This window comes from Sturnus vulgaris, chromosome 2, assembly GCF_052056855.1.
Source record: "Sturnus vulgaris isolate bStuVul1 chromosome 2, bStuVul1.hap1, whole genome shotgun sequence".
In the NCBI taxonomy this organism is placed as follows: Eukaryota; Metazoa; Chordata; class Aves; order Passeriformes; family Sturnidae; genus Sturnus; species Sturnus vulgaris.
Window position 1 is genome coordinate 1,185,562 of NC_142244.1, and position 23,536 is coordinate 1,209,097.

The 23,536-nt window shown below is 41.7% G+C and overlaps 1 long non-coding RNA gene across 1 annotated transcript in view; it reads left to right on the forward strand.

Moving 5' to 3' along the window:
• Window positions 1-23,536, forward strand: part of LOC148224593 (uncharacterized) — a 72,969-nt gene that overhangs the window by 29,583 nt on the left and 19,850 nt on the right. Inside the window, exon 4 of the long non-coding RNA XR_015799445.1 lies at window positions 11,553-11,829. This is a non-coding gene — a long non-coding RNA (uncharacterized LOC148224593). The remainder of the gene's footprint in view (window positions 1-11,552; window positions 11,830-23,536) is intronic.

The following is a 23,536-nucleotide window of genomic DNA, read 5'->3' on the forward strand; positions in this document are numbered from 1 at the left end:
TCAGATCACTCCTTCCCTCCCTCTCCCAATCTTCATAACAACAAAACAAACATATAACAAATACTTTGGTCAGTGCCCAATTAGTCTTTTTCAGTTCACTTCTGGAGAGAGAAGCCTCTTCTTGTTGAAGTTGTAGGGATTTTTCCCACAAGAAGGAAAAAAGACAGTTCTCTTGTGGTTTTATCTTTCACGATTTGCATCCGCCTGGGAACCTGCAACCGTGACGCTCCTCCCAACTCTACAACCGTCCCAAAGTTGTAGATGTGGGCCATGTCTGCTTCATGGGGTATTACTTTTAAGAATGAAATGTTCAACCGCAACGATTCTCTTTGTCTCCTTTCTCACTGCTCAGGCTTCATCTTCAGAAAACCAAAATCCCCTTCTTTTCTCAGGGCAGAAATTCTCAACAAGGTGCTTTTTAGTCAAATCATCTATTAAATGGAACATTTCCATCCCCCCATGTCTCTTTCCATGGTTTATAGGAATATTCAGTACATCAGTTCATTCCTACAATTTCACAAAAAGATTTTCAGCCATTTCAGCATCTTCTCATTCTCCTTCCATCTTAAAACCTTAGCTCTTACATCACTGACTTCAGAAATCTTCTTATTCCCTTTCATATTCAAAGGAAAGGCTGGAGGCTTTGCAAATCTTATCTGAACACTAAAGAGTTAAAGTTTAACACAACTACAAGAGTTGGGCCAGGCTCAGGCCGAGCTGGGAGGCAGCTGAGGTATCAATCAGCCTTTCTGGGGCTGGGCTGCAGCCCCACACTGCTCATGGCCACCCGGGCAGGCCCGGCCCGTCCGGCAGCAGCAAGAGTCGGCCGCCCCCCACGCCAGAGCCGCAGGCCCGTGGAGGAGGAAGCCGTGAAGGTCTTATCACACAACTTTTTCTCCCTCCGGCCATCGGGTCCCCCTCGTTGGCAAACGGGGCCCAAGCGGCCTCCCGAGCCTCCCCCCCCCGCATGAGGGAGGGGGAAGCTCGGGTTGGTGTTACCTGCTCAGCCGCCGGAAGACAAAGAGGGTCAGGTCCGGATTACCTTCCTCAAAATGTGTGTGCACGGAGCGAACTAACTTTCTCTAATTGGCTGTTGCAGGTATCCCAACCCCCACAGAGGAAATTCCCTTAGGAAGAATCTCTTCTGAGTTTCTTCTTCCTAAGTCAACCTATCACAACATTTTTATTCAGTTCTTGGATTTAGAGATCCTCTCTGATTTAGTCTGTGAATCCCTTTGCTATTACAGACATAACTCTGATTCAGATTTAGTGGAAGAGCTAAAGAGGCTTCTCCCTCCTCTATTCATCAGCAGATATACTGTGGGTTCCAGCATTATATGGGGTACTTACATGGTTGCAGAGCTGCCTGCTAGGTCAGGACTCCATTCACACCTCTCTGCATATTGCTCTGGCAATAGATGCTTATGATTGAATTCAAGTGAAAATAACTCCCTAATGCCACTAAGTGTGGCTTAGGGAGGGTGATTTGGGAGTCTAACTGCCTCTGCCTCATCCACTCTTGACCCTCTAAACACTACTGCTGTGTGTGCTCCTGTAGAGCTTAGCAGGTGTCATGAAAACGATCCTGCTTTTGCAAGAGCTGGGCTTTGGAGCTGGTTAATTGCATTGTGTTTAAGCATTAAAATTTTGGCAGAAGGTTTTCTTTCTGCCACCAAACAATTGTTCACAAATGTTTCCATTATTCAGCCACCTGTAATGCATGCCTATCAAAGGAAGAGCAGTCCTATTAATAATTACTGTCAGCCGTGTGCAGTGATGCAGTCACTTTGCAGCATTCGCTCTTGGGGTAATTCCAGTCAAATGGTCTATTTCAAATGTCAGCTTGATGTTCCTGTTGTAAAGAGGAATGTTTTATTACAGGAAAATAAAATTTACTTGTAATCCCGGTCTACAGTCTGAAGTGATAAAGGATGACCAGGATTTTAAATTCCATCTTAGTGTTAGACTTACTTTTTTTTTTTTTCTTCTTATTTTGTGGCCCTACATAGGCTGCGGTGATTTCCCCATTTCTTGTACTAGGCCAGGCCAGCCATGTAATTTGAAAGCCACTTGAATAAAGATCGGGCTTATTGATCAAATTATTTATCTTAGGCATAAATAAGAGTCTGCAGTGCTCTGCACGGTTCTGTTAGACAAAGGTGGTGAATGCATGGGGAGTAGTGGGCCCTTTTCCTGCCTGTTTGTGGTCTTGGGGAGCTGCCTGTGGTGAGGGCAGGTCCTTGGGACCACACGTGCACTCACTGACCTCTCTGTGCCAGTCCCTAACCTCTGGCATTGTTCTTATCCTTATGGAACATTTTTTTCCCTTGGTAGCTCTCATTGCTCTGTGTTACAGGGCACTGGGGAGCTGGAATGACCCCAGCAAAAGCATCCTTCATCCTGGCACCACCCAGGATTTTATCTTAACCCCTGAGTTTTCTCACTTTTACTCTTTTGATTCTCTCCCCCATGCTTTTTGTTGAGAGGATTGAGTGAGCAGCTGTGTGGGCTTATTTGCTGTCTAGTGTTGAACCATGACAGATAGGGCTGCTCTCCTACCCTCCCCAGGCAGCCAGTGCCTGCCCCTGCCCTGGGGGTGAAGGGATGGAGCAGAGGGTGAGAAGTCCAGGGCAGCCTTGCACCTGGGGGATAGGGCAGGGCTGCTGGTGCTCTGCTCCTGCAGCTGGTGGGGAGATCTGTTAGGGAGCTGCTCCCAAAAGCATGGAAGCATTGAACTCAGGAGAGGCTCGTTAGGGGCAGTGATGTTCAAATTTTATATGCAAGGCTTTTCACTGCATTACTGAACCTCACAGACCCCTGAGGTTAGATGCTACAAGCTGAAGGATAGAATCCTTATAGGAAAAGATTAGGCGCAATTCTCTGCACACCACAGGGGGCCTGCTTGTGCACTGGGATCAGCTTGTTCAAATTTCTAAGCCCCTTGCCATGTGGTTGGGTCTCCTGGGTTGCAAAATGAGTGGTGTATTTGGGGTAGAATCTGCTGACAGCCACACTGTTGATACAGGCAGATAAAAGGACCAGCGTGAGCTGGCATCATGTTATTCATGCTTGGATATTTGTATGCCATGGAGTTCTGCTACAATGACTTTTATTTAGCTCTCCCCTGAATAATGTTGGCCATTGAGCTTCATCAGTGCTTTTGGTTCTAAGCCCAAACAGCAGTAAAACTTATTGCTGCTGAAACTTACTTATAACCACGTCTGCAAGAACAGTTTATTAAATCTTGTGCTTTATTCGGGTTGAGCAATTCTCAATGTTTCTCACAGTGACAGGAGTGTCATTTTTGTGTTTGGCATCTTCTTTTTGTTTTTCATTTGTTGGTTTATTTGCCTAATAAATATCACAGTTTTATCCAGAAATAGCTCATCTTACCAATTCACCTACTCTTGGATTTTTTTCCACAGTATATCTTGGTAAAACTCCAGGGCAGAGGGTGTTCAGGCTGCTGTGGAATGAGCCTGAATAACTTTGACAGACCTTGAAATGCATCTGTATGGATTAGATTACCTCAGAAGTAAGAGGAAATTTATATTTATTGGAAGGTACTAGCCATTTCTTACTACTTTTGCTAGCACTGAGAAAAGTGTTTAGGGTAGCACTTTGGAAAGTATACAATTAATATTACAGGGACAGTCTCAGGGCTGAGAGATCACAAAACTGGTGTGCTGTATAACTTACACTAAAATCTCACTTTGAGAAGTCACCATTTAAAAATGCTCTTACTGGACACATCTGCTGCCTCTGTGCAGAGTCATATCTGCTGACTTCAGTCACAAAAATAAGTTCTTACCTACTTTTTATTCCCATCAGTCCTGCAGAGCCAATGCAGCTGAGGAGTTTGGGTCGACTCTGGAGGACTGACAACCAAATTAAACTCCCCTCAGGTGCTCAGATACAGCCACACCAAAGCCAGAGGAGTCAAACTGGCAGAGAGTAGCTGGGAAGAGACCAGGGCTGCAGAAGAGCAGAGATTAAAGCAGCCACTTTAAATCTAACATTCCAGCTTTCCAGGCTAAAGGTCCAGATACATAGGGCGAAAATAAAGGGATGGTGGTGTTGCTTCCAGTGTTAGACCATTTACATCTTCCAGTTCAGTTAAAAGCAGTTTTTTCCTTGATATTTAAATGCTGTTTGGGTGTTATGTGGAGGAGGAGTTAATGCTAAGTGATGTTAATGTTGGCTTTTCATTTTACCAACCTTTTTAGGAAGTCTTGTCTTAGCATAGATTTTGATGTCTGCAACACTTGCTTAAAGTCCAGTGTTCCTGTAGATTTCCCCATTTTTGAAGATAACACATATATATTATTTCTTCCTGTAATTTCTCTCATGAATAGTTGTGAAATATTGACATCACCCTTGTGGTTTTGGGCAATATCATCAAGGAGAGGTATTAAAATATAATGAGCCAGACCTCCCTAAACCCACTGCTACTTCCTTGAAAATGTCATGTATTTATGGCTGCCTGGGATGTAGGATCTCATAAGGCATGGCTTTTCCCAAAGGAAAGGGTCCTAAGAAGATGGGATGGCCAGAAAATAAGAGAAATGCTTTCAAGTAAAGAGCAGATGTTTGAAACCGTTGCTATACCTTTTTTTTTTTTTTGATTTCCCATTTCACCTTCTCATTTAGAGGGCACCTTGGAAAGGATGTTTTGGGGCAATTTTATTGAGCTCTTTCAACATGAGCTGAAGTACCACTGCTAGCAGAGAGGAGGGAGGAAAAAACTCTCCCTGTAGAGGATAATTGCTGCATTTTCATGAGCTCTATCCCCCCTTTTCTGTCCCTGCTGGAGGACCCCTGACTAGAGAGAGATCCCATGAGGAAAAGGAAAATACCTTGGTTGGAGTAATGATAGCACAGGGTTCAGGGCACTGGGATGCAAATGTCTGTCATGACCATCCCATGGTCCCAGGGACACCTAATTCCACAGATACATATATATATATATGTGTGTGTACATTTCATCTCAAGTGTGTTTTTTTTCAAAACCTCACACTTGAGTGTCTGAGAACTGTCTGGCCAGCAAGGCAGGACTTTCTGCTCCCAGCAGCAGCAGCAGCCAGCTCTGGGTGCCCAGCTCTACTGCCTGTTCCAGGCTGTCCTTCCTGAAGGCATTCACTTTTGGAAGGCAGCTGATAAAAGCGCACACACACTGAGCTGCCGTGCAAAGTAATTCCAGATATGATGAGCCTATTGTATATATGAATAGACCTTTAAGGCATGTTGGAACGAAACCTTTTTTGATCTCCTATCTCTTCAGAACACTTCATGCTGTTGCCTCTCTCTCTTTACTCAAATTCTGCTTTTTTTTTTTTTCATCTGCCACGTGCATGGCATATTTAAAAAAGGAAAAAAAAGAAAACAACTTTGAGGACCAGTCTTCAAGAACAGATTAATGATGGGGAGAGTGGTAGAGGAAGGAGCTGCTGTGAAAGGTCCATGTGTTCATGTGAGGTAATGTTTTCCTAGAAGGTCACATTGTACCAAATCTTTCACATACTGCTCCAGATGTTGGAGACAAGTCCAAGTGTAAGAAACTGAATGTTACTGCAGAGAAAGTATGGTAAAGCCACATTTTGAAAACAGAATGCAAATTCCCACAGGTATTGCTAAGAAAGTGAGCCAATACCAGATTTAGGGTTGCACAGACCAACACTTGCTTATTTTTCTACTTTTTGTTTTTCTTCTTTGATTCTAATTCTTCCATGAAGGTGGAGTTAAGTAAGAGGTGTAATTTCTCCCTGGCCCAGCAACAAGATGATATTTTGATCTTGCACCTGATTCCAGGCAAAAATAGAATCCACTCGAGGGGGCTTGGCACGACTGGCATCTCTGGAATGACTTTGGCTCTCATCTCCAATTTTGCTCTGAAAAAGATGATGCTGTAGCCTTAACATGTACAAACTGCAAAGCTGTAGGGCTCCCCCGTGTCTCATAGTAATTTGCAACACATTTTTCAGTAGATTTGGAAAAAGATCATCACGTTTCAGGAGGGTCCTCTTTTGATGAGCTGGAGGGAGGGGGACTAACCCCGGGTTGTGAAACTTTTAATGTAGAGCAAAAATTAGCATATGCACCAAAGAAATTGGAAGAATAAAACCAATTCTGGTTTAGCACTGTATAGGGCTGAGAGCATGGGAACTAACGAAGCCTTGCTCTCTTGGGTCTCTCTTGGCTGACAGACTTTTAAATTGAATTTTATGCTAAAGCAGCAGTACAAGGTCACCCGTTTTGGACACCACGAAGCCTGCTTAGGAGAATACTGTAAGTAGAGATGTTCAGATGGAGAGATGTCCATTTCGGGTAAAAACTGGGGCCATGTAGATGTGCTCAATAAGGCACAAATTGTGGCTGAAGCTGCTTGCAGAGTTTGGGTGACTATTGTGGCTGAAGCTGCTTGCAGAGTTTGGGTGACTGCAACACTTTTCACTGTGGACTGCCCACCTCAGTGGTGCCCCTTGTGAAAACAAGAGAGCCACAGCTCACATCTCACAGAGTTCTAAGGAATGTAGTATCTTCATGACTTTGACTTGGCATGAGTTTGGTAGACATTAACCTCTGGGATCAAAAAAATCTTTCAAAGAGATTCAGCACTGGACTCATATGTGAAAAGTTGGCTAAAAGAGGAGATTTAGGCTTTTCTTGATGTTTTCTGCTCCTTGTGCGTCCTGTGATCTCTCCACTCTCCCTCTATCCCTCCCTCCCTCTTTTTTTGGCTTGTTACTGGAAGATGGTGGTAGCAACAAAATCTCTGGAGTGAAGTACTGGGGAGCACCATGAAGAGAGTAACTTTTAAAATCAGAGTCACTGCTGTCTCCCATCACATGCCCTGGGCTGTGATCAGAAGGAGGTTTTGGATCTTACACCAGGCACTGGGTAGCTCAGGGCCTGAAGGGCAGCGTGTGCCACACTTGCCATGCTGGAAAGCCAGGAGCAGGAGAAGCTACTGGGGAGTGTGCTGGCTCAAACAGCTCTGCAGAGCAGTGCAGCCCCATTTGGCCTCTGTAAAATCTGGAGGACTTTTCTGGCCATTTGTGTCTCTGAGCTTGTCCTGGCCTTAAAAATAGTGTTACTGAGTGTGGCTGCAATGTGGTTCAACCACAGGAGGATGATTTAAAGAGAGGATCTGGGACCTTAACTCAAGACTGCCTTACTCATATCAGCTTGCAAAGCTGTCTTTCGGTTATTTTAATGTCATTCTTGCATACTTTATTATTCACTGTCACGTTCAGTTTAATGTAGGGTGACCAGATGCCCCAGCATGATTCAAACAGTCTTTATCCTTAATTAAATGTCCTCTATGCATCTGTTTTTTCCTTGCTGGTTTCTGAAGTCACAGAAATTTAATAAAGTTTTCACTTTTCTGTTATTAGCAAACATTGTTTCATATCTTGCTTTACAGTTTTATTATACAGTCAGTTGTAGAGCTTAAAATTGCATTATAAAGCTCCCTTGAATACTCTGTGTTTTAATGTATGCTCCCTTCTGTAGCAGCATGTTTCTAAAGCTTGTGCTATTACATAGCGATAATGCAAAATTTTATCTTTTACAATCATCAGCTGTAAAAATAAAACAGTAAAAGTTTGTAATTTACAAGGCTATAGATGACATCTGCAGATCTTATGGGTTTAAAAATGTATTGGTTCAGTTTCCCATATATATCAGTCTGAGATGGAATCTATTAGGCTCTGCATACACACAGCATATTGCTGCCATTTACACTAGATGCTGTCATGTCTTTGAGGGTGAACATAAAAACAAAAGATGGGAAAAATAGGAGTATGGACTCTGTTAACTAAAGCAGATGTTTTCTAAATATGCAAAGTCATAGAGGTTCAGTAGACATGAAATGTCAGAAACAGGCAGAAATCTGTTGGCAGAAACAGGCCAAAATCTTGCAGTCACATATGGATATGCTCTAAATTTATGCATCTGAATTGTGGTGATTTTAATGAAAGTCTTTATGGATGTCATGCTAAGGACGTGCATGAGAGTTTACAGGAATGAATGACAAGTGACAGTTTATCTTAGGGTCAGAAGTTAATTGCACATAAATGTGAGCAACAATGAATTGGTCTGTTAATTACTTGCAAGGTATTTAGTCAGTCTTACAAAATCAAATGTGTGATCAGAAGAGCAGGCTACCCTCAAAAACATGCTTTTAGCCAGAGAGGGGTAGGAAGCAGACAGAAAGAATAATATGGCAGAGTCCATGGCTCAAACACACATAGCTGATCTCTCCTCCAGACCAAATGGGATATATTGGAATGATTATTAGTCCGTGCAGTTAGGTGAGATCACTTGTTTGCGTGGTCTGCTTTGAGACAGCAGGTGTAGCCACAGTGGACAGGGAAGACTGGAGCTGTCCTGGGGTGAGCTGCTCTCCCTCCCCAGTGGTATCTGGGATGCTGGGCCTGGCAAGAGTGCGGTGATGTGTGAGGGAACAGCACGGCTGGAGGATGGGGTGCCTCTCTTTAGCCTGGCACTTCCCCCACCACTGAAATGGCTGAGAAAGATTCCTTGAGAAAGGTAATCTCAAGGTGACTCAGCAATAGCTTGCAGGGGATGGCATAGTCTTCATCTCACAGGAAGGGACTTTCTGAAAAGGAGGAAGGGAGGTGTGTGGCTGTAGGGTAGCTACCACAGTTCCCAGCTGCCTCCTGAGGATAATGGTGTGTGTAACTGTGAGCTTCCATGCTCTAGGAAATTATTTTTGAGAAGATGAATGCTTTTAATATTTTTTTAATCATGGAAGAAAGAGCAAAGAAGAAAGCTGTTATGAGAGACACATCTGACTGTTGCAGGTATAAAGAGCAACCCTATCTTTTGTTCAGATCAACATTACTATAGATACAGTGTAATTTGAAAGAAAAAAGCCCAACAAACGAAAAAGACCTCCTCTTCTTTTAAACCTTATGTGAAGATGCTTTCAGAAAGGTAAATCTGGGTACACTACAGCAAAACTGTACTGTATTGGTGGGGGAGTGTTTGGAGGAAAAGGCAGGGACGTCTTGGGGTGTAAAATCAATGAAGAATTGCCATATAACTCAGATTGTTTTGCACTCAGTCCTAAGTGCACATTTACAGTCTGAAAAAAGGTCTGATATCTGATCAGCAAAGGTTGCAGAGTATTATTGATTTTCAAACATTCTTGAAAGAAACACTTTTTCCAAGTACCTATTGTAGTTCAAATAAATATATTCTGGACAGAGCAAATGTGTGTTCATTTGACTAAAAAGGCATCAATTTTTCATTATTCCAGTTTTAGAAATCACCATATTTCCACTAGTACATATCTCTGTACACCAGGACAGGGTGATTGATTGAACACATGTTCATTGAAGCCAAAATAGTGCATTTCAAACCTATTTATTGCCCTGCAAAGCAATTGCATTGTAATGTTTTTTTTGGTTTTTTGTTCTTTTTTTCTCTGCTGTGGTCTCCCAGGCTGTGGGACTTAATGCTGTTAAAACAATAGACTCATTCATTTAACTGAGTAGGTGCTTGCAACTAAATGTATGGCATCATTATCATTAGCTTCAGTTCCATCAACAGAGTGTCATTATCGCATTTAACTTAATTAGTATGGAAGCTCTCTTAAAGAATGCTTCACAGAGAGGGATGTTGTAAATGTATTCCTGACTTCTAGTAAATAAACCAGTAGGCTAATGCAGAGTGAAGAATTTATAAAATAGCTGCTGGAGTGGAAGGCAGGAGGAGTAACACGTGAATTGCTGCTCAGGGCAAGGAGGTGGCAGGGGAGCAGCAGAGACAAGCTCACCCAGCAGCTGCTTATCGTGAATGCATTACGGCACAGCATTAGCTTTTCAGGTGTGCGCTGGGGGAGATGCACAGGTTCAGGAGGTGTGTGCAGCTAGGGAATTCGGCACTGCTGCTCCTGAGCACGCTCATCCCACTGCACTTCTGGGTGTGGGAAGGCAGCAGCCATTTCTGAATTGCTGAGGTGCATGCAAAGGTGATACTTGCACTGTTTGCCCTTACTGTGTTTTTGTAATCTAAACAACTCATCTGCAGCTATGGAAAACATAAAAGGATCTATTTCAAGATATTGGTCTCTCTGGTTGATCAATATACCCTCGTCCCTTCCCGCTCAGCTCCTGAAATCATGTCTGAGAGTTCTGTGAGGAGTTAGGGCTGCACAGCACACACATCTGCCTGTGACATACTTAGGATGGGTCTTTTCCTTTGCAAGTATACACAGATGAGCTGTCTAGTAAACAATTAAAAAGATAGCTGAAGACTAAAAGTTAATTGTATCCCTTACCCAGCTGAACAGGCATGCATCCCCTTCCACCCAATACCCTCCATTCTTATTTGCAGATAAAAGGAGAGCCTTTGAGTTTTGCCTTGCTTTTTCAAAATGCTGCACCTGAATGCCAGCCTCATCCACTCCCAGTTAGACAGAGGAACTCATAATGCTCAAAACAAATGTGGCAGCTCCCTTTTTCCCCCTTGCATTTCAAAGAAAGGAAAGGTAGTGTGGTCATGTTCTGGGTGAATAAGAATTTGTGTGGCTGTTTGGCCTTTCTTCCATGATAATCTATTGATCAGGTTTCACAAAGAAGTTGAAGGTATTTACTTCCTGCAACTTGCCAGGCAATGAGTAGATGGAAAGTCTCAGACTGACTTCAACCCTAATTAGACTCCAGGGAGTGAACAGACCAGGGGAAGAAGCAGGAATAAAGATTAGAAATGTCACAAACGTAGGAAAAGCTTAAACTGGAGTTCCTATGACAATGGGTCTACAGAAACCCTGGCTTTGTTAATTCAGCAGCTCAGCTAACTCAAATGAATTCTGCTGTTTGGGTGCTTAGTGTTCAAATGAGCTTCAGTTTCACAGCTTTTTCTTATAGTAGTTTGGTCCAGAATTGTATTTTTTTGTTTTTAATTTATTTAATTTTTTTAGTCAGAGATTAGCTATTCTTTCTTAATCATGGAAAGCCTAAAGAAAATAAAGAAGAGAGTCACAATACAAACATGCAAACTGACATCTCTGACAAGGACACATAAGGAAACGAGAAATTTTCCTTCAGGCTGTCTCAATGGGACCCTCTCAAATTTGCTCTTCCCACATTAGGTAGAATATCAATAATTAAACATCTTCCCAAGGAGCCCTGAAATCACTTCAAATTAATAAAAGGTTTGCAATCTACCTCTCTGCCAACAGAGGCGATTTTGTAATATGTGTTTGACTGGGGGCTCAAATTAAGTCAAGCAGGACTGCTGTGAACAGCTGCCGCTTCTGGCTCCTTGAGGCAGATCCAGCCCTTAGTGCTCACCTTGTCTACACACCTGGGCACCTGCCTCAGTGGTGTGGAAAAGTCAGCTACAGGTGTGCCTAGAGAGGGGCAGTGACTCCAGGAATGGCGTTTCAGTATGCTAGATAGGACATGCTGAAATTTTCTGAAGGAGGCCAGCTCAAAGAAAACTGAAGCTGGAGAAAAAGTAATTAATCAGGATTAGTTCGTTGTTATTATTATTGTTGATATTATTATTCTTACATTTCACAGATTCCAGACATTGGAAGATAACTTGTCAGATTTCACAGCAGCAAGAGGTCCACGATTCAATGGATTTAACAGAAAAGCTATAAGCAAGCACTGGACACAGTTCGTGTCTGATTGATTGTAATGGACAATATGTGAGAACACTTCTGACTGAGATTGCAAGAAGCTGGGAGAAAAATCAGGGACATTGGGTCAAACTGCTGCCAGAAAAAAAAGTCCAGCAAGAACTGGAAGCAACATTAGAAAACTTGAAACTAATTGTCTTAAACTTCTAAGACAGGTAGGGAAATGCATCAGAAGATGCTGAAGTTTTTTTATGGTTTTGATCAGGAGTAACGAGAGAGAACGTTTTTACTCTGTCATACTCATAGATGGCTAAACTCACAGCTCCTAAGGCAATTTCTTTTTACTGTTCAGTTGTATTTTACAGACCACATGCTCATGAAAAGTGAACTGTCAAAGTAGGTATTGAACAAAAGCACAGCTCTTTGGATAAACTGGCCTTGAACCTTTGTCATAGATAAAATAGGTACAGCTGAAGTATTTGAGATATGAAGCCCCTGGTGGGGCCCAGGTGGACTACAGCAGAATGACAAATATCTGAGGAACTTAAAACAGTTTCTGAAAGAGTCTGTGGCTGAGCTACCTGCACTACAGGTAAATGGCAGTGCTTCTGTGAAATATGTATGGATTTACTCAGTTGAGACAGATCTTGAATTCTTAATCCTAAATTATTTGCCCAAAGCTCTTATCTCCACTCAAATCAGGGAGAGATGGGTTAAACCAACTTGCAAAAGAAGGTACATTGCTGTTTCTGATGTAAGAATTAATGAAATTATTTTGAACACAATATAAGGAAATATTGATGTTTGTTTTCTCTGATTAAATATAGTGCCTTAGGAATCATAGAAGAACAGGCAGTCAGAATGCCAGGGGAGTAAATAGTGAGTGTGTGCTTTTAAGCTTGTATCCAAATGCACTGCTGTAACTCGATTTGCAGTAGGCATTTTGGCCATTGTACAACATTGCACTGCAAGCCATGGAGTTTACAGGTGTTAACTTAGTCGTGGTAGGACACCTCCTTGTTTCTCAGTTCTGAAAGAAGCACATTGAATGTGATGGGGAGAAAGTTTTTTGTAAAACTGCACAAAAGCAGGCCACAGAATTCAAAGAAATTGTCTTCTACTTCCGTTGTGTTTTGAGGCATGCTGGGTCCCTGGCAGATCTGGGTTCATCTGCTGCTTGCTTTTGCTCCTCTGAGAACAAAAAGCAGCCCGGATGTCAGCTCACAGCCACTCCTGCAGACAGACCTCTGGCTGGATGGCAGCTCTGTGTGCACGGTGTAAACTGAGTTTAGACGGTCAAAGTGGGTCTTGTCACGAGGGCCTCAGTCTAGTGCTGCTCTGCTACAGAAAGTGACCATTTATTTGCTTTATACATAATTGTCTGGGAGGCACCTTCCCGCACTTGCACTAGTAAATAACTGCCGAGGGTTGTGATTTGGTGTTTAGTGCCCATTTTTCTCCTTATTTCTGCAAAAGCTAAGGGATCCTCTGGCTATTTTTACTATTCCAAAAAGTATGTCTTGCTAGGTCAGCTGGATTAAGCTGGCATGCATCTGGACCAGACTGCATTAAAGCAATTTTTCCTCTTCTCATTACCTGAACTCATTCATTCACAGCTTGGTACTAAGAGTGCTGTTCTGAATACACATTATTTGGGTCATCTTTCCCTTAGCCCTCTGAGGTACAGAGTGAAGAGCTTTAAATTTACAATTCAACATTAGATTTACCATTTCACAAAGTCAAAAATAAAATTCGGGGGGGGGAGGGGAGTAAATGGCTAATTCAAGTGCCACACATAAAGACAAAGAAAACAAATAAATCCCTTTATCTGGGGAAAGAATTTTTCCTTTCCCCCCTGCACATCTTCATGCATCCTGCCTCATTCCTTTTCACTGTCTAAGGAGAAAATATTTTTTGTCTCCACAGCCTAATAGGAAGGGTTCCTCAAATTTATTTACATTGAAGTTGGCAATTGTTGCACTGGCTAGCTTTATAGGAGCAGCAAGTGCTGCAATGACCGAAATTATGCAAACTGTGTGTGACATCCACAGCTTCATTGCTAGTGTACTAACAACATATCCAAGTTAAATCCACAGTATGTCCGCTTTACAGAGGCATAAAAATCAGAGCATTTAAGAATAAATCAGGGCTTGCATTTTGGGGGGGGTGGGTCTTAAGCTATAATAAATTTTGGTAACCAATTCAATCAAGGAAACACATATGCCCTAAGGGAAAATGTATTAGCAAATTAATTCATTGTTATGAAGCAAACTTCTTTTCATAAAGACAAATTAAAATGAGAAGGATCTTATTCCTTATGCATGTGGATGCTCCCTGTATTTATATTTGGTTTTTTAGACTGCATGCAGACTATGGAAAAAAGGTTATGTGGCAGCAGTGTGCAAAGTGGCCGTTGACCCTGCAGCTCTGAGAGGCTCATCCTCCCAGGCAAAAAGGTCTGGTAGGCTTCTTAATATTCTTTGTGACCTGAAGAACCTGCTCAACAGCTGGAAGTGATACGAGAGAAAACTCAAACTCGAGCTCTTTTGACCCCCACGGGAAACTTCCAGGCTCTCAAGTCTGATTACAGTCCCTGGTACAAAGGAGAGCTCACGTGCAAATGTCTGAGAGCTTTGCAGCGCTGTGTCTACAACCTGAGCTGGCTCCTGAGATGAACAGAGAGCCACTGAAGATTTTGGAGGGCTCAGGTAGTATGCTCCCCACAGCTCCTGCCTCCCGGGAGGGAAGTGTGTGCTGCACCTGCCGGAGGCCTGGGGCTGTTTGGAAGTGTTGCTGCACGCGGGCTCTAGTGCAGCACCACTGCTGATGGCATTGTGTGAATAACCACCTGCCAGCATGAAAAGCTCTGCCAAACATGGCAAAGGTGCCACTGGCCGTCCATCCTTACGCTGTACTGAAGGAATGAGGTGGCACAAGTAGGCAAGGATACTGGTGGAGGCCCTTCTAATCACCTCAGTAGACAGCTGAAATATAATAAAATGATGGTCTTAGTACATGGGTGTTTTTCTGCTATTTCCTTTTGTTCCTTTTGTAGAAACCTTAGAGAAACTTTAGCTGTTTCTATACAGTGAAGAAGATATTGCTTTAGCTAAAAGGTCTTTGCAGTTAGTGGTTGGTTTCTTAGGGAGAAAAAAGCATCCCCTGCTGGGAATTAATAACACGGGCTACTGCAGAACATATGGTCACTTCTAATGGCTGTATTTGTTATTAATGAAGTGACAAAGAGGTGACTTCACTGATTTGCTTTGGGAGAATCATAAAGTCCAACAAGATTTTAGATTGGCTGGGTAGCTCTGTTAGAGACTAATATGTAGTCAATCTTAGAAGAAAATGCGTTTTAATAATACAGGAGCAGAAATCACTTATATTATAAAACTACTGGAGATTAATTTTCTCGTCTGTAGATACAGAGTTCCTTGGAGCACATAGTTATATTAACCCACTGTAGGTCAAGAATTAAATTTTTTTGATCTGGATATAAAATTTAGCAAGGTACTGTCCCATTAAATATTGTTTTAGTCCATGTTTTTGCACAGGTATCCAGGTGTGAGGAAAACACAGGTACAGTAGAGTAGACAGAACATTTTTGAAAGCCTTGATTTAAATGTGAAATATTAATGTCCTTTAGTTTGTCCTTGAATTGTCTTCTGTGCAAAATTGTTTGTCATTGAATTATTCAAAGACAACAAGCAAGGACTGTTCATAGTCCGACTTGAGTTCCAATTTGCAACCTTACTGGAGAGGATTAAGCAGAATTATGAGTGTATTCCAGTTGCTACAATGCTCTAAATCAGAAGGTAACACCACTTAATAGCTGGAGAAAGAGGAAACATCTTTTGACATTTGCAGTGGGGTTGGCTTGTAGATATTTTGGTATTGGTCGATACCTGTGGAGGTCTGGTGTTCTTGCAATGCTTACTGCATTAAGCAAGACTTAGAAAAGTCCATAGTGCAGCTGGCTGAGAACTGCTTGTTAATGCTACTGGGCTAAAAGAAAGCTGGTGAAGAGGAGCTGTTGGTGGAGTTGGAGTGACATTCTGTAATGTCACTCAGCTGAGGGAGAAAAAGTGTCTGAACTCTATGCATGGTAGAGTTGGATGAAAGGAAAACAACACATTCAGCACAGCTTTACCCAGTGCAGGCTGTGGCAGTGCAGGGGCTCAGGAGTGAAACCCCTGTGCTGTGAGGCAGGTGGAGGTTTTTCTGCTATGGTCAAAGGGATTGCTGAGGTACTAATGTAGGGTGGGGGCTGGTGCTATCCTGGGACAGGCACAACCTGGCCATTGGAGAATCCCAAAGAGCTGAGCCAAGAGGTACAGCTCCAGCCTCCCCTGCAGTGCCTGCTGCTGGCTCCATGCATTGTCTGTACTCTTCCAGAGCTGCACCTCTTGGCTCAGCTCTTTGGGACTCTCCAATGGCCAGCAGGGGAGCCGAGGCACCAGTCCAGCCATCTCTGCTGCAGGCTTCCTTAGCCCTGGTGCTCAACTGCCTCATGGTGGTGGGGATGAAGGTTGGGCCTTCAGCTGGGGCTTTGAGTTTTTTCTCCTAATTTTCACTTCTGCATGTCAAATGATCCATTTTCTAAATGTAGACAGACTAGGGCCAACCCTCTGTCTCTTCTTGGACAATTTATTCCCCAAGAGAGGAGACAAGCTCCAGCTTTACAGATATCTCAGCTGTATTTTACCTGGAAGGGGAGAGGTGATGGCACCTTTCCAGCACACTGGCACTTGGTTCTTGACTCCTTAAGATCTCTGCTTGACATGGGCTGTCTTGTTAGCAATCTGCTTCTTTCTGCTTTGTGACCAGAGCAAAAGACAAGGGGATAGCAATTCAGTGCTGATAGTGGTCATGGCTCTTGCAATGTCCTTGACGGCAAGCAGGAGAAAATAGAGACCTGGCTGTCCTTGACACAGGTAGTTTCTGGCCTCTTTTGGAGCTAGCACCAGCCTGGCATGGTGTGGATCAAGATCTCCTGTTAATTTGATGGTGGTACTCCTATTTTTTCCTGTCCTATCTGACATATTTACTAGGATTATGTAGAACAAAATACTTTTCTTTCCCTGAGATATGTCTCACCAGAGGTTTCACTCCCCTTTCCTACAGGGAGTTCTTGTAGGAAGAGCAACTCTTGTGGGCCCACAAAGACTCTTGCACTGAGCAGGAGCACAGCCTAACAGCAAAGTGCTCATTGACACGATGACACTCTGTACTTGGAAATATTCACCAGAAGACTGGTGAAACATATTACTCCCAACAAGTCACTGTGATCTCTCTGATTTGAGCATTAGACTCACTTGCCCTGCAAACATCTCTCTTCCCTAGCACTTTGGGAAATTTAAGGCAACCTATAAAAAGCAGAAGGCAATCAAAGTACCCATTCTTTACTGTAACATGGGCAAAAATATCCTCTCTATACGCCTCTGCTCTTAGGAATTTGTCAGTAACTTTTGTGTTCCGTACACTGTTTTCCTATTTCCATCAAGTTATCAGCTCTCACCCCTGCCATTGCACTTTACTGTGTAGCAAAAAGCAACATGGCTACTTTTTTTTGGCATCAGCAGCACTCTTGCTGTAAAATGAAGCAGTGAACTAACAGGATTTCATTGACTAGTGTTGGATTTTCACAGCAGAGCCCCTGGGGCATACCAGCTCTGCCCCTAATGGCAGCCTTTTGTGCCGTTGATTTTAAGTGTAAGAGGGTGGCACAGCACAGAGGATATTGGAACAACATTGACACAGTTAATCTACACTCTGGTTGGTCTTGATCTCTTACAAGCAAAGGGTAATATAATGAGGCCATGGATGTGTGTATGTGTGTGTGTGTGATCAATGATATTTGATCCAGCAGTATCCCAGGAGACTTTTAAATAAACAGGTGGGCCTCAGGTTGCAATTAGAAAGTTCTAGGCTGATAAAAACATTTGGTATGTTACATTTCATTAGGAAAGGTAAAACCTTCCTATCTGTGCTTTTACAAATCTAGAATATCTCCTGTGCCTGGGAAGGATTTACCCTTGTGTTACAGCCTGACTAAAAACTGAAGTGAGCACATGTACTTTAGGGAAGGAATAAAAGATGAGGGAAAACTGCTGTTTTGGAGTACTGGGTGAAAAGTGACAGCATCAGTGCCTGTAGATAGTACCAGGTGAATTTTCTATGACTTTGTTATGGGATGCTGTGAGACCTGGGACTTGTCTGTGCCAGGATTTAATGTGCCATGTGAGCAGTCTGTAGCTTCTTTTGGCTGTGCTGTAGTTGGCCCTACTCTAGCAGTGCCTTGAGGGTTTCTTGTGCACCCCTGTTTGCTTCAGAAGTCTCTACTATGATGTCCATCCCACCCTTTCTCATCTGCCCTGTGTCACGGTGCAGCTGAGAAGCCCTGTAAATTTCCTGCTGGTTAATGTGTGCTGCTTCACACGGCTGCACAGAGCCTTGACATGAGAGGAGGCTTCTCCCCAGGTTTTGAGCAGGTTGTATCTGCATTCCCTGCAGCAGCACAGGGGAAGCAGACTAAACCACCTGCAGCACAGACCTCCCAGTGCATTCTGAGAGAAAGGCAAGCGAGCAGTGAAGCAGGGAAAAGAGGATAAATGAAGGAAATAGGAACCTCGAGACAAATATGATATGATGGGCAAGATTAACTTACCTAAAGGGACTAAGGTAAAAGAAGCAGGAGAAAAACAAGACGTTTTTAATGTGGTGCACAAACCCATTAATCAGCCTAAAATGTTGTTTGTGGTAGCATTTTGTGCCCTACGCAGTATGCAATGTCTATAAATCTGTCTGATCTATATGGAAAATTTGTGGGTCAGGACAAGCAGAGAATGCAGCATCAAATAGAAAAAAGCAACTGCCAGTAAAGGCAGTGATAAAGAAGTATTCAAACAAATACGGCCTACTGGAAATGACAGCTTTAAAATGCTTGCACAGTGGACCCGTACTTGAGGCACCCAGTTATTAAATATAATGTTTCCTTATCAAAGACCTGGAGATAAGCAGCTTTGATACTATGGATTGCAAGTTATTGTCTGTTTTTTGAGCTTGCTTCTTGCTTCTTGTTAGTTACAGAAGACCCTGAGTTACAGTGAGAGAACCATTTCAAGGAATTATCTGGATAATTAGTTGTGATAAATACGATTTTGCTTTAGAGCACTGAAATAATAGAAACCACTGAGTTGAGTCAAGAAATCATATGGGATGCCTTTCATGTGAACATATTTATTATCTGTTTTAGATAGCACAACAAGTCCTAAATGCCTAATGTAAAATATTTGTCTGGAGTTTCTGTTCGTTAAATGACTTAATTTCTTAAAGTCTGTTATGCTGCAATTTATATACACATCTTTCTGTGCTACATTTATGGGGCTACATAGTGGTTTTACAAAAGAACAACAAAGTTAATTATGGAGAGATATTAACATTTTGAACTAAGTTGGATTTTTTTTTGTCTATTGAGTCCTTGATTTGAAAGTTTTTGTGTATATATGACTTACTTCTAGTGGCTGAAACCCTTATACTATTAAAGTCCACAAAAGCTACTACTACAAATGTTAATTCTATGATTGAAACTCACCAAAGCAAGAAAAGTCTGACTGAGATTGAAACGCTTTGCTTAACTTTCTCTCTTATGCCTATCCCTGGATGCACATCCAGAAGAGAACCCAAGCTCTTTGGCACCAAAATGTTTCTCATAACAGGAATTTCTCAAGACTTTCCATGATCAAGAATACCCAAGGAAGCTGATCAATGTTGGCCTTTCTTACTAGAATTTAACAAGTTTTGCATTTTCTCCAGGTCTCAGTTTATAGTTTTTAGAGATCAAATGGTGCACAGAACAAATTCGTGGAGTAAAATATCCAAACCCACAGAGTTCCATTTGCACTCGGAAATCAGTCCTATGAAACTTGCTGTCTCGGTCTGCATTCTGGGTACATCAAACATGCATTATTTATTACTGTTGGAGAGGATTTTTTGGAGGCATTGGAGAAACTACTTGATTTGTAATCAAGATTACATGGGAAATCAGGATCTCAGGGAAGTTTGCCAATGGAAAAAACCCTCTCTAAGGGTTGTAAGGCAGTTCGTTAATATAACATCCACCTTGCTTGCTTTTAATGCTACCCTCATGGTTGGAAAACTTGACCTGGACGCAGAAAACCAGAGCCTTGATATCCCTTCCATGGCATTTAGAGCTGGGCCTGTCATGGTGCTAATGGAGCTCCAGTGCCTTCATTGCACCTCCCTTCTGACTGGTAGGGGCAGAGTAATCGATTGCACCTTATCCCCCCTATTAGAGACATGCTCTGGATTCCTGCCTCAGTCCTGTAAATAAAAGGTTTCAGGTTTCTTTGCCTTGTGTGCTTGCTGTTAACACACTGGAGAATGATAGTTTGATAACTTATTTTGCTTTTCTCTTTTTTTATAATAGCATTTAAAGGAAACAACGTGATGTTGACAAATGTTGTAACATTAAAGCTCCCTTAAATCCAGAGTCCTACCACTGGCCTGTCAAGATTGTTTTGGATTTTTTTCCATATGAGTGGCAATAAAGAAACTACAGTAAAAAAATATTAGGGCTTTCATCTGCTGTGGATTTAAGGTTAATTATAAGCCACAAATTCAGAGGAGGCTTCCTGATACTTTGGTATATTGTAGTAGTCCAGAAGGAGATCTCAAACACACCTGAGCTAATTTCAGCAGAAAGCTGCTTTCTGTCTGCTGCCTCCTTTCTGAAACCAAGCAAGACTCGGCTGGATGTGATGTGGAGCTCACCCCAGTCTGTCAGGCCCCTGCAGCAGCACATGGGGTGCATTGTGCAAACTTTTACAGGAAGAGTCTCCTCCCCATGGCAGACAGGCAAAGAGCCCTTCCCACTTGAGTCCAACTTAGGCTGTATTTTAAGATATTAAGTGATTCATTGACCTTGCATCACCCTTCTGACCTGCAGTAAATTTTACCTCTTAATGCAAGACTTGACTAGGATTTTTGTAATTCCTGAGCCCCTGTAGAGACTGCTGTGCAGTCATGATTTTCATTGCAAATTTGGGGGTTTACTTAAGTTCTGTCTCAAAGTGAAATTTAATTTCTCAGCGTTTATCATCATCATCACCAAGCCTGTCAGTCTTTGGAAAATGAAGCATGTTCACAGCAACAGGACCTTTCAAGAGCTATATAGTTTTTCAAAGTAGATTGTATATAGCACTTTTCCTCTTAGATAGAAAAAATATTTTACTGTTTTTCATATATTTGCATGAGTACTTTCAGGAATGAATTATTTGGTAAAAGGAGATGGGATTTGGAATCTGGATGTTTAAGGTCTGGTACTTTATTAATGCATTGTTTTCTCTTTGATCAAATTATTTTCCTTTCCCTATGTTCCCATTTGTAATGTAGTACAGGACTCAAAGCTATTCTCCTTGGAAAAGTGCTGGGTAGAAAATGTGTGTCAGGTATTTCTAAATTCTCACAAAAACATATTTTTTTGTCAAAAAAATCAACTGACACCTAATAAACTATTAGCCTTAGAAAATTTATTCCTTAATTAGAAGGGTTTCTCAAACACTTTACTGCAAATTTAATGGAATATTTAATCAAAGTTTATCAAAACTATTATTTAAATAAAAATAATTGATAAAGAATTTAAAAAATAATTTAAAATTCTTACAGCATTTAATAGATATTTAGCCAGAAACTTTAATGATATTTTATTTCATTTTAAGGAAAGTCTTCCATGAATTAGCTTTGATACCTTGAGAGGTTATCTAGAACAGAGGCTAAACAGTGTTAAAGGAATAAAGTAGGTATAAATTAAAAGGCCTTCAAAGGATACACCTTGGGCAATGCAAGAGCCCAGCCATGGCTCCACCCAAGATAGATGACTGGTCATAAACGTTCACACTTTTCTAAGTTTTGGTCCATTTACATATTGGGGTTAATTGTCCAATTACAGCTCTAGGTTATGAAATCCCATCCTCCCAGGTTGCTTTCCTCAAGTCGCTGTTGTTTACACTTTTTGGGCCTGAAGCTGCAACGGTGCCCTTAGTTCTCAGGCTGGAAAAGGATTGCCTTGTCTAACTAATCTGTGAGGAGAACTTGCTAACACTTTATAGGAAGTTCAGAGTCACATATCAATGCAGTACAGAATCTGAAAATATAAAAGCTAAAACTTAAGACATCAGTTTGAGAAATGAAAATGGAGAAAACCCACATCTTAAGAGTAATAAAAAATTGTAGAATCACTTCCTAATGGGTTTGATTTTTAGACTTGATCAGTCCTAATTGCTGTAAAGTATGTTTGTGTATGCTGTGACTTCCTCTGGAAGTACTTGCTAATATAAAGGCCACATAATGCAAGAGAGAATTTTGAAGGGTTTTTTTTGTAGTAGCCATGGAATAGGAATGGCAGGGTCGTATTGCACGTTGTCCTGAAGGACCCATGAGGACAGTTGCTTGTGCCCACACTGTGCATAACAGGAGAGAGTTTCTGTGATGAGCACAGCTGATTTATACTTGAGCATTCAGCCTGCTCAGGAAAGGCCTCTCTATTTTTATGAGGTGCAGGATTTAAAGGATTTCTTTGTTTCATTGAATTAAATCCTCCTGCAGTCCCAGGCAGTCACCTTACCATGTTGCCTCCCCAAACCAATAAAGCTCCACTGTAAAATACCTGAATTTCATGCTCCTTAATGCTTCCCTAGAATTCCCTTCCTCTGATGGTTAGAAATCATGCTCCCAGCCTAACCTTATTTATGTCCAGCTTCTACCTTTTTGTTCTTGTGCCAATACTGGCCTTTAGCTTAAATAGCTCTTCTCCTTCCCTGGCATTTACCTCTTTGATATGTTTATAGAGAACAATTATATTCCCTCTCAGCCTTCATTTGTTAAACAGTTTCTCTTTTTAGCAAAGGTTTCTCTTTCCCCAGTAATTTCAGAAACTGTTCTGTGCACCTGCTCCAGTTTAAATAGCTTAAATTCATCATCTGGGGGAATGTGGATCACCAGAGTGCCCACAGGGCTCCACAGGACATTTCAGTAGTTCCCTGTGCAGTGTCTTGTGCAATTACGTTTGCTCAGTGTCACTTGTGATAAAATAGCTCACTCATGCCTTTCTTCTCGTTAAATTGATGCCCTCCCATCTTCTACCTGAATTTCCCATCCATCCCTTACTACTGCTGCCCTCCTCTGCAAAACTCTTTTCTCCAAACTCCTTTTAATTACCATGTTTTATTGTACGGTGACACCCACAAGCTTTGTCTTATCAGCATATTACTTAACTGCCTTCAAATTCTTTTTGCTGAGTCCACTAAAATAAATATTGCTGAATAAGACTGGCTATGAAATCAGTCTTTGAGAACACTCATATTTACTTCCTTTCAGTGCCTTGCTAAGTAGCTGCTCCCATGAAGTCATATTGTCTAGGTCATTTCCCATACAGATTTATATATAACAGATGTTCTTCTCAAGTCCAAATACACCACAGAAAGTTAGATTAGGCCAACCTATTTCACATTAAACTATTTTGAGTTTTATTTTACTATGTCCTCTTATTTTTGTAGCTTTGATTATTGCTTCTTTGCAAATTGATTTGGATTTGTCACTGAAATTTATGACTGGTATTTTTGATGTGCAGGTGGTATTTTTGCTATTGCTATCACAGTATATTCCCATTTTTAGTTTTCCTAGAGATTTTTGGATAGATATCATTTGGACACATCAATTGCGTAAGTAGTTTGACTTTTTGTTCCACTTTATTTTAGCCCCTGTTTTATAGGCATCCTACTTTTCTGCCTTTATTCCACATATCTGAGTATTGTGTACTGTCACCTTTAGTGAAACTATGCTGAAGTAAGTGAAACTATGCTAAAGTGCTTGTTTAGCTTATGGGTCTGTGAAGATTAT